This window comes from Quercus lobata, chromosome 5, assembly GCF_001633185.2.
Source record: "Quercus lobata isolate SW786 chromosome 5, ValleyOak3.0 Primary Assembly, whole genome shotgun sequence".
NCBI lineage: Eukaryota > Viridiplantae > Streptophyta > Magnoliopsida > Fagales > Fagaceae > Quercus > Quercus lobata.
This window is the reverse complement of record NC_044908.1, coordinates 9505898-9518234: the sequence shown is the minus strand read 5'-3', so window position 1 is coordinate 9518234 and position 12337 is coordinate 9505898.

Sequence of the window (12337 nt, the reverse complement as noted above, 5' to 3'; positions counted from 1 at the left end):
GGTTTGATCCAAACAATTGTGAGTGTTGTTTCATTAATCTAGGGATAGGCCTTGATGAAATGGTGGATTGCATGGGAGTGTGTAATGGGTGCCTGAGAATCTGCATGGTTTTACGATTCTTTGATCATCTAGGGTTAACTGTGTTGGAGTTGAAGGATTATAAGGAAGGCGCCATGTGGCGTTCGGAGCACATGTTTGGGTTCCAGGATATGGATTCAAGCAAACGCTTGGCTGAGAGAGATTGTGAAGAAGAAAGATTTATTGGATTATGGATTAAGGGTTCTAGCTCATGATCCTAGAGATGGTGATGTTGTGTATTTGGAAATCAAACAGTAGTTGATAATGAGCAACATAAAGAAGAAAAGGCTAAAACTGATCCATGATATTGCTGATGATTGCTTTTATAAGTTGGGCAGTATCTACACCTTTGTGCTCCCATGGTGCCCAACTCCAATTCCTTCTCTCCCACAAAATATTACTATGAAAGAGAGAAAAGTATAAAGGGCAATGTTTATGTGCATACATACACACACGGCCTATTATAACCAAACATTTTTTAAGTTTGAAATCATGATTTAAAGTCACATTTTTAATCAAAGACGGAGTCATGACTTAGAGTTAGAAGTGGTGGCTCTGCGGTTAGTTACATGGATGCCATAGTGACTTTAGCTTGCGTGGTCGCCTTAGCCAGCAAGAGTTTTCTTTTATTATTATTATTATTATTATTTTTATGTGTAGCGTCTTTTGTTGGCAATGATAAAATTATATTATTTAACATTTTTTAAAGGACCAAGTTTTTTTTTTTTTTTTGGTTAAATCAGTTGTCTTTTTTTTTTTTTTTTTTTTTTTTTTTTTTAGTTTTGCTATTGATAATTTTTGTTATTAGACTAATTTTTTGGATTTTTATATTTTGTTTTAGATTTTAGATCTAAAAATGGCTTTTAAAAAGAGGAAAATACTATATCTAAAAACTTTTTACAAATTTTTATTGTGATGAGTGGTTATTAGTAAGTAAAAATGTGATGTATGTAGTAGGTCCAGATATCAACTAATAAGGATTTGCTACCTCAATCGTTTATAAAAATGTTGTAACTATAACATTTCTCTTATAATGATCAATAACTCTACAAGTATAAGTACTTGTGAGGTGTAGGAGACAATGGTCTAAGTTTCAGTTTCTAGTAAGGAAATTCACACACATATACACTTAGATTAGGCAAAAATAGAATTTCTATCTTGTATAAAGAAAAATAAATAATATTATTAAGATGGTCAAAATGTAAGCTAAAATTAGTATCTATATAAATAGTTCTATTCTTTAAAGAAATAAAAAATAAAGGGGGCAATTCATAAATGGCTTTGTCCATGTTTTCAGTTATAAGTGGTTGCATGTGCAGTAGGTTTTACCAAAGTATAATTGTTACAAACCCGTTGAGGTTAGAATGGATCTATTATTGCTGAATGGTATTTTTTTTCTTCTTGTTCTTTGTTTTTTAATAAACTAGTCGCTAACCCGTGCGATGCACGGGAAAACTATTGATTATGAAAAAAATTTCAATAATGAATGAAGAATTTAAGCTATTACTTAAATTAAAAAAAAAAAAAAAAAAAAAAAAAAAAAAAAAAACAATGAATGAAGTTTTTAAGCTATCACCTATCTATGCAATTTTTTTTTGTGCATTTCAATTAGACTTTAGACAATAATAATATGGTTATTACTTCTATTATTTTTGGGCTGAAATAAGTTTTTTTTTTTTTTCCTAAATTGAAATAAAGTCATCTATTTACTACTTTTTTTTATGCCATAATTTATTTATTGTTATTATTAAGTTAAAATATTTAAAAATGATTATCTGATTATTTATTTAAAAGAAATATTTTTATAAAATGTTGTAATGGCAGTTTTGTGAATAATAAGGCATGTGATGGTGTCATAAATGTCATCTCTCTCACTGTTTCTCTTTCTCTCTGTTCTGCGTTCTCTCTACCTTCTCTCTTCCTCTCACTTCAGACTCCTCTGACCTCTCTCTTCTTATTTTCTTCTTCTTTCTCATCTCTTTCTCTCACACTCTCTGCTCTCTTCCTCTCTTGGCTCACGGCTCACGGTAAAGCCTCTCTTTTTTTTTTTCTTTTTTTTTTTTCTCATCTCTTTCTCTCACACTCTCTACTCTCTTCCTCTCATGACTCACGGTGAAGCCTCTCTCTTCTCAAGATCGGCTTTGGGTGGGTGAGCTTCAGGAGGGCTTCAGATCGGCGAGGGTGGCTCCAGATCGGCGTGGGTGGCTTCAGACCGACGTGGGGTTGTGGGTGGCCGTGGGTAGCCATGGGGTCGTGGGTAGCCATGGATGGCCATGGGTTTTGCTGTTAGTGGGTGTTTTTGGGTGGTTGGAATTTCAGAGGTGTTTTAATAGAGTTTTTGGGTCGTTGGAATTTCAGAGGTGTTTTAATGGAGTTTCTGGGTGGATGGAATAAGGAGGAAGATGACGAAGAGGGACATGGGTTTTTTTTTGGGGTTTTTTTTTTTTGGGGGGGAGAAACTTTTGGTTTGGGCCTGTGCTTTCGTTTACTGTTTTGATTTGGTTTTGGATTGTGCTGCGCTTGTGATATAGAGGAAGATGGGAGGAGAAAGAGTTGATGAAACTTTTGGTTTGGGTTTGTGCTTATGCTTACTGTTTTGATTTGGTTTTGGATTGTGCTGCGCTGGGGATATAGAGGAAGATGGGAGGAGAAAGAGTTGATCGGGTTTTTATAAGGGAGGAGAAGGAGGAGTAGCGGGGAGAAATAGTTATTAAAATCAGAATTTTTGTTTTATAATGCTGATATTTAAAAATAATGATGATGTGGAAAATTGTGGGAGCATCTACGGCTTCGGTTTTATATATATATAGATTATTTTAGTATTAAAAATCTTTTTTAATGACCGAATCATGCATACCCTTTTTTTTGCTGTTCTACTTCTATCATCTATGTGGCGGCGTGGCTAGGATTATAATCTTATATATCCAAGTTTTCTATGCCACACTTTATATGAAAAATCTTTGGAATTGAACCAGTACTTGATAATCTGTAACATGCAGAGTCACACTCAAGAAGTGATCTGTACAGTTTCTGACATGAACTTTTATCCGTGGGGCAGTGTTAACACCTTTGTGTACCCATGGTGGCCTATTCCTATTCCTTTTCTCCCAGAATCAGAGAAAAATAGTGTTGGAACAAAAATCGTCTCCACCAAATGCAGTATGTCATGTGTTTAATTAGTTTTGCCTTTTATATACTTTGGTTGTTTTATATGAAAAATAATGAAACAGGCCAAAGATAGCGGATCTTTGTTCCTAATTGTTGCAATTTCTATCGCTTTGTTTGTTTTGACGTAAAATATTTTCAGAAAAATATTTTCCTATTTTACTGTGTTTGTTTTGCAATAAAATATTTAGTCAAAAGTAAAATATTTTTAGTCAACTAAATCAACTAGACAAATTTTGGTAAAATATTTTCAGTAAACTAGATCTGAGAACCGGTGGGTGAATTGATGAAGGTGGAGGTAGAGCCGGTGTGGTGGTGTTAAGAGAATCAGTGGAGTAAGAGTTGGTGTATGGTCAGATCGAAACAAGAGTCAATGGGTTTGAGTGGTTGAACCAAACTCGGTGGGTGGAGGTGTGGAGGCGAGTCAGGCGACGATGGCAGAGGTGGAGCTGGCGATGAGAGCTGCCGGAGATGAGTGGTGTTGACAAAACTGAGAGTAGCTTGGTGGCTCTGGTTTGTGGGGAGGGAGAACTTGAGAGTGGAGAGGGAGAACTTGAGAGTGAGAAGGGAGAGAACGTGAGAGGGACAGTGGAGTGAGGTCTGATGGAGTATCGGGGTGAGAGCTTGAAAGAAAATGTAAAATGTTTTATCAAAATTTTAAGTGTAAAATATTTTACCAAAATTTGTCTAGTTGATTTAGTTGACTGAAAATGTTTTACTTTTGACTAAATATTTTACTGCAAAACAAACACAGTAAAATAGGAAAATATTTTTTTGAAAATATTTTACATCAAAACAAACAAAGTGATAGTTTGAAAAACTTATGATTTCTCTTTTGTTGAATACTGTTATGATATATGGTTTTTATTCTTTAGGTTGAGAACCATACGGGTTATGTACTATTAGCAGTGGTTACTTTTATTGATTATGATGTGAAATTTGACATGTCTATGCATAAAGTTGCAAATACAGATCTGGGTTTTAATTATGGTTGGATTAGTTTATGTTAGACTGGGAATGATTTGAAGGACCCAAGTTGATTGTGATTAGTGTTAATCTGTTTAGTGGGCAAGAAAAGTTAGGAACTATTGTGATCATTTGTACAATCTGTAAGGTGGGAGGATTGAGGCATGTAGATAATATATAGTGCTGATGGTATCAGCCTGATTTTGTTTTAAAAAAATCTTTCATTTCATCTCATTCATTTGTGCAAGCAAGCGGCTGTTGAATGATATGAAGTAGTGCAGATCAAACACATTTTTTCTGATTTTGCAGATTGATGACTGCAAACCGTTCTTCTGGCTGAAGGAAGCAAATTAAAATAATAGAAATAGATAAAGGGGTATTGCATTAATTCCTTGGTAAACATCATTTTGGAGAGTCCTTATTCAAGGTATGTTTAAGTTGGACTGTCTTAAAAAGATCCCCTTCCTCTGCTATCTAAGTTTCTTAGGTGTTGTACATTAAGTTCTTTAATTATATTCAAACAAATAATTATACTAAATTTATTTCTCATAAAAAGATAACACTGCAATACAGCTGTGTTTGAATTTAATTTGGGAACCTAACGAACTACAACTAAGGAATTATAGCTAAGTTTGTTGGGCTATGTGGAGTTTGGTTTGTTTTTGGCCCAAGGTTATTTATTTATCACTTTAGATTTAGGGTTTGCTAATGTATTGAGAAACTATATTGCATGCCTCTGTAAAATCTCTCTGACACAGTAAATTCTCTACAACTTCGTCGACGTAAGTAAATTGTCGAACCATGTATATCTTGTGTCATGTGATTGTCTTTGTGTGTTATTTTTCTTTTATTTTTTCATCTCTTACATATCTAGAAATTTGGATAAATTCAACAACTAATATTAGAGCTTGATTTGAGTGGGAACAACGGCTAAAGATGAAGAAAAGGCGTTAGGAATCAAAAAGTTTGACTGCACAGATTTTGGATTTTGAATAATGTAGATTGAAGATTATATATATGGGAAGAAATTACAACTACCACTTTAGGAGAGTAGCCAAATGATATGGAAGATGCTAATTGACAACTTCTTAATAGACAGGTTTGGGGGTTATTCGATTAACCATGTCAAGATCAATTGCACACAATATTGTGAAGGAGAAGACCACATTAGATGCACGTTGTTATTTGCTGACGGCTCTTCATACATACTAGACAAAGTCTTCATCAAATTCGTGGTGTTCTCCTTCACAATGTTGTGTGCAGCTAATCATGATAGGGTTAATCAAATAACCCCCAAAACATGTCTATCAAGAACCTGCCAATATGCATCTTCCATATCATTTGGTTGCTCCCTAGAAGTGGTAGATGTAATTTCTTCTCATACAAATAATCCGTAATTTTCATTCTCTAAAACCCAAAATTTGTGCTATCAAACTTCTTGATTCCTAAGTCCTTTCCTTCATCTTCTGCCATCGCCTCCCACTCAAACCAAGCTCTAATACTAGTTGTTAGGAATCTACTCAAATTCCTAGATTTGTGAAAAACGAAAATTTGAAGAAAAATAGCACAAAGATAATTACATGATACAAGATTTACATGATTCGGAAATTTGCCTACATCCATAGGATTGTAATAATTTTGCTATGTCAAAGAGATTTTATAGAGGCATGTACAGTTTCTCAATACATTAGCAAATCTTAATTCTAAAGTGAAAAATAAATGCCCAAACAATGGGTCCATGATGGGCCAAAAAAAACAAACCAGCTACACATAGCCCAACAAAATTTTGCCTGTTTTTTTATTCATTATGGTCTTCAAACTTGTCTAGTATGAGTTGTTTCAAAAGATTGTATAATAGTACCACCTGCCTCTATATGTTTGATCCTTCACCCTGCTTTGTAATGGAAGCTTAATCTGTTTAGCAAAAAAATGGATGCTTAATCTATATTTAGTTGAACATGTTTACCTGGTTGAGCTATTTTGTTTTGTAATCATAGCTAGCAGACACCATTATATACATTATCCTTATTTATTTTTTGGGTAATTCAGTGAATATTATTGAAGAAAAAAAAAAAAAAAGGACTCAAAGACTTAAACGGTCAAACCAGATACAAGCACACAGCCCAGGCTAAAGGCCTCCGCACCAAAGCTAAACAAAGAGCAGAGCACTCTGTTTCCTAAACAAATCTAGAATAGAAACAAAACACCAACACCAAGAACACTTAAGCAGCAGCTAAACAACTAATAAAACTAAGAACATAGCATCACAGCAGGATCTAGGCCCCAATTTTTGCCAATAATGGAGTTCATTGCAGAATACTGGAAGTTTGCTTTGAAATCCAATCGAGCACTAACATTTCTTCTAATGCTTTTCAAAATTTGCTCCTCACACATGACTTTGCTAGCATGCATTATGGCATTCCTTTGGAGCCATATATGGTAGAGGGAAGACCACCAAGCCAATTTACACACATACTCTTAAAAACTTTTGCCTTTTAGGTGAGCAAGCCCCCATGCTACCTGTTCATCCCATTCAGATTCAGGATCTGATACAAGGAAGAAATTCATAACACTCTCCCAAATTCTTTTAGCAAATGGGCACCCAAAGAATAAGAAGTTCCTATCTTTGAGACAGTTTCTGCAGAAAATACAGGCAAGCTCTAGTATAACCCCATTTAGCCAACCTTTCTTTAGTCAGTAGCTTATTATTCAAAGCTAACCAGCCTATAAAAGAATGCTTTGGGATGGACAGATTGAGCCAGACCAGTTTCCACTATTTCACTACTTGAGATTTGTCCCTAATCTCCTCAAAAGCCACTGCACGCGAGAATTTTCCTGAAGCAGAAGCTAACCATATGGCTTTATCTTCATCTTTGAGCTCCAATGAGCATAATTGACTATGAATATTCTTGAGCACAGAATCTAGCTTTTCTTGAAAGCTGCTGGCTGCATCATAGATGATTCTATAGCCATACTTTGGGTATAAAGCTTCATTTGTGTGCCAATGATCATCCCAAAGAAAAATCTTATCCCATCAACCCGCCTTGAACTGAATAAATCTTCTTACTACTCATTTTGAGGTCTCTGGAGAGGTGATGTTTTCATTGTGATGCATTCCTTACTGCCCAACATTTACTTATTTTGTTTCTGGTTGTTTTAGCCTCTCGAACCCTTTCAGCTTGGGGTCATTCTGGCTCTGAAGGAAGATCTTTGTATGTAATTGTTCTGTGATTTATAAGCTTCCTTGATTAGCAAAAAAAAAGTAAATAGTCTTTTTTGATCAAGTAGAGGCTTTATTACCATGTGTATTTTTATTACATTTATACACTTAATTATTTTCTATGATTTAACCAGCATGCATCCTTATTAATCCTTACCGTGCACGAAATGGCAATCTTTGTGCATATTCCTCCTGTGTAGACCAATAGACCACAATGAACGATGATTGTTTCCAAAACTTTTTTTTAGTTTGTTGCCAACAAGCCCTAGTGAATTTGTGATTATTTGTGTAACTTTAAGTAATGTTACACAAACTAATAACTTTTTATTGGATGCAACTTTTGACAAATCCACCGTTAGATAAAACCTTAACTTAAAACAAATTGTTAAAATAATTTAAAATAGACATTGCAATGCTTTTAAGTTTCTCAAAAAAAGAAAAATTCTAATAAAATTGGAGAAGTATTTTAAGCGCTTCTTGATATTTTTCGTGATAGAACATTTTGAGACTTGGTAATAGAGTTTTACTTGAAACAAATTGTCACTATCATATACTATATAATAAAGTTAAGTTCAACATATTGTGAATTTGTGATTGAATTAAGCAGCTCAACATGCAAAAATAATAGGTTTTTTTAGCCACCATGCAAATGATCCTTCTATATGTGGGGATATAGTCAAAATCACTAAAGAAGAAGATTGACAACTTTTTTTTCTCTTTTCTGCAACGTCAAGTTTCTTTCGAACATCTTTCTCAAAAAAAAAAAAAAAAAAATGTTTCTTTCGAAGACAATGCTAGCTGCAGAGAGTCATCCTTCCTTGTATTTCATGAACTTGTTCTTGAGCTCATTGTATGTTAGCCAAAAGTTGGACGAAATCTTAAAATTGGAGTGATGACCAATGGGCAATGGACCATATATGTTTCCATGCCTGGACAAATTAATTTACATTCAAATATGAGTAATGTTAGATAAAAAAAAATAAATAAATAAATTCAATTAACTGAATTGGTAATGTGTTTTATGGTCGAATAAGAAATTTGAAATTCGATCTCTACCTAAAAAAAAAAAAAAAGAAGAAGAAAGAAGAAAGAAAGAAGAAGTGACAATAGTCTTGGTCTGGTGATTGATGATAATAATTTTTACAAAAAAAAAAAAAAAAATCTTCTTTACAAATTGAAATTGTAGGTTGTAATTGGTGCAACATTATCACTTTCGAATAAAATTACTATTGACACAAATTTTATTAATGGAAAATTTTTATCTCTATAAATACATATAAAGTATTGCAAGATTAGATTGCAATGAACTTGATCCTATTAGATAAGTCGTTAGCAAATTTTTATACATGTATGTGGGCATGAAATTTACACTATTGGAGTACCTACAAAATTTTATATTCCATTACACAAAAGAAATTTTTATATTTTGGTTAATGAACTTTTTGATACAATAGTATAACAATAGTGTATATATATATATATATATATGCGAAAGTTTTACAAATATATGTTGTATGTATGTGTAAACATATAAATTCTTGCTCTAGTTACTAATCAAGTGCACCTACAAATATTATTCTATATTTTCTTAACAATTTTTATTTGAAAGCTGTACTTAATTTAGTTATTTTTTCTAGCCACATGTAAGAATAAGACGGAAAGATGGAACCAACTCTCACCTAAAATAGTAAAATGCATTTGATTATCAACAGACAAGCATGCTTTTGCGCCATTTTTATTGCATGCTATCATCCTTGGCTTAATATTGCATGCTTTTACACCATTTTTAAAACCTCATCAAATTTCAAGGTTGATGGGAAGGATGTCCTTGACCCAGAAAGTATTTACTGTATTCTTCGCATGTAACCAGCGTTTAAAAGTAAATCAATTAAGGGATAAAAAGTTAAAATTTTGTCACACACTACTAAAAACACGCTTTGGAGCTGCATTTTTAGGAGCTGCGCTTTTTAAAAACGCAGCTTCAGGGTGCTGTTTAGCTGCGTTTATTAAACGCGGCTATAGACCAGCTCTGAAGCTGCATTTTGTGATGTTGAAGTTGCGTTTAGTTGGGTAGGAATGAAGCCCCATTTTCAAAAATGCAGCTTTAGAGCCATCCTGGGATTTTTTTTTTTTTTTTTTTTTTCAATATATCTCAGAGTCGCGTTTAACAAACGCAGCTTAAAAACTTATAGAGCTGCGTTTGATTAAACGCAGCTTAAACATGCCCAGAGCTGCGTTTATTAAACGCAACTCAAACACTTATAGAGTTGTGTTTATTTAAACGTAGCTTAAACATGCCGAGAGCTGCGTTTATAGCAAAAAGACTCTAAAAATTTAAGAGATGTTGACCTTGCTAAAGTGCAACTAGCAAAATACTTGGTTTTGTTTAGAGTCTGTTTGTTTTAGCTTAAAACATTAGCTTATTTCCGGTGTTCTCATTGTCACAGGTAATTGGCTGTACCATGACGCTTGCTGGAAATTCGTTGAGGGATATGCATTTTGTGATGTAAAAACCAAAGTTTGTTGGGAACTTGTATTTTATATGTAATTATTTGTTTATGTAATTAATCTTTTGGCAACGAACTTAATTGTTTTGTTTATGTAATTAATATTTTGGTAATTATTTGTTTATGCAATTTGTTTTGTTGGTTCCAATTGGTTGCATCTTGAGTGTTGGCAGGAATTACAAGTCTTGTTTTGGGTAGTAATATGTTGAGGAAGAAAAAAGAATCTTTTTATAAAAAAAAAAAAACACTATAGCCGCGTTTTAGAAAATGTGGCTACAGGAAAACCTAATGTCGGGGTATCTAGCTGCGTTTTGGAAACCCTACAGCCACGTTTTTACACACCCTATAGATGCGAGACCTATAGCCGCGTTTTGTTTAAAGCGCGGCTATAGGCCCAGTTTGAGCTGCGTTTCAAACATGGTCATAGGCCAAGCCCTAAAGCTGCGTTTCTATAAATGCGGCTCTAGATTGTAGTATAGCCGTGTTTCCTATAAAATGCAGCTACAGGTCCTCAGACTATAGCTACGTTTCCTATAAAACGCAACAATAGGTCCTCAGACTATAGCCACGTTTGAAATGCAGCCCAAACCAGGCCTATAGCCGCGTTTTCTACAAAACATAGCTATAGGTCTCGAACCAATGGGTGTGGAAAAACGCGGCTATAGGGCTAAAAAAACGCAGCTATACAACGGTCTAGAGCTGCGTTTTTAGAAACACAACTCTAGGTCCCCGCAGGGGGCTATAGCCATACAGCATAGGCTGTGTTTGGAAACACGGCTATAAAAACACAGCTATAGGCTATAGCTGTGTTTTTATTGGCTATAGCTACATTTTTCAAGCGCGGCTATAGCCCTCTTTTTTTGTAGTGACAATTTGTTAAAGTAATCAATTTCCAGTGGTAGATAATCACTATTTCATGATCCACAAATTTTTTTGTCATCTACCCTCAATCATTTCAACAAATTGTGACAAATTAAATTTATATCTCTATTACAATTTTCATTTGTTTCAACATTAATATTTTATGGAACATGTATCATTTTTCAAAAGTAATTTTTGAAAACAATCTTAAAATGAGTTGAAAAACTATTTCTTAACTATCCTTGTATAAAGTTATTTTATACTAAATTCTATCTAACGTCAAAGTTTAAATTGTTTAATAAGAAAAGTCAAAATTGCTTTCATTTTGACTTTTTTTTTTTTAATAATACCAAATATAGGAATATGTTATCCATTGAAACAAAGTATATACAAACAGATCCATACATTTGTGAACCCTCCTTTTCTGAGTAACTTGTTGAATGTAATGGTTAGGGATGGCAACGGGTCGGGTTCGGGCTGGGTTTTTTAATACCTGGACCAGACCCGTGGATCTGTATCTATTACCCGAACCCGACCCGGTTAATAAACGAATTTTTTTCCCAAGCTCCAAACCCGGCCCGTCGGGCCCCACGGGCCCCGACCACTTTAGGGCCCAATCCTAAGTCCTAGTGGCCTAAACCGTGGCCCAATTTTTTTTTTTTTTTAAAAAATTCCGTAATTAATTTAATAAATCTTAGATTCTACACTAATTTAATTTATAATAATTATTTTAGATTTCTACAATAATTTTAGATTTCAAATTGCACATAAATCTACAATAATTACTTTTAGATTTCTCATTTTCCCTTTCAAAACAGTAATGGTGGCCGACTTGCGCTGGATATCTTTCGTTCTTTACCATGAAACAAAAAGTGATTCCCACATGGCAAGTCACGGCCTCACCTATCTGTTCTGCCCCTTGAACCCCATACGAATTATTCTTATTATTATATTGCCTCAATAAACCTGTGTGGTGAATTATAATTTATATACTCCAAAAACTGCATATTTTAAGAGTTTAAGAATTGTTATTATTATTGTGATATTGACCCGAAGGATTTAACCAAAAAAAAAAGAAAAGAAAAAGATATTGACCCGAAGGCAAGTGAGCATGAAAGGACACATCCAGTGAAGTATCACAATCTTTTTCTGGAGTTTGAGAGGGAAAGAAACTCCATCCTCCAGCTATTTTCCAAATTGCATGGTTAATTCCTCAAATAATTACTTCTTCTCAAAAAAAAAAAAAAAAAATCCTCAAATAATTAATTTACTTATTTGGCCACAAGGTTTTAATTTACCATAAAATTTTCTGTGTTAATAGACTTAGTCAATCTTAAAAGAAAATGTTTGTTTGTTTTTTATTGGTTTGTTGGGTCAATAGAAAAATTTTCAGAATGTTAAGCTGTTCTTCATATTTTACCAAGCAAAGACAAACCTGCATAAATTTTTTTTTGTTTTACCTCCAATTAATTATACAAATTATCATAGGTTGTTCAACTCTTATTCGATGATAAAAAAAAAAAAAAAAAAAAAAAACTTT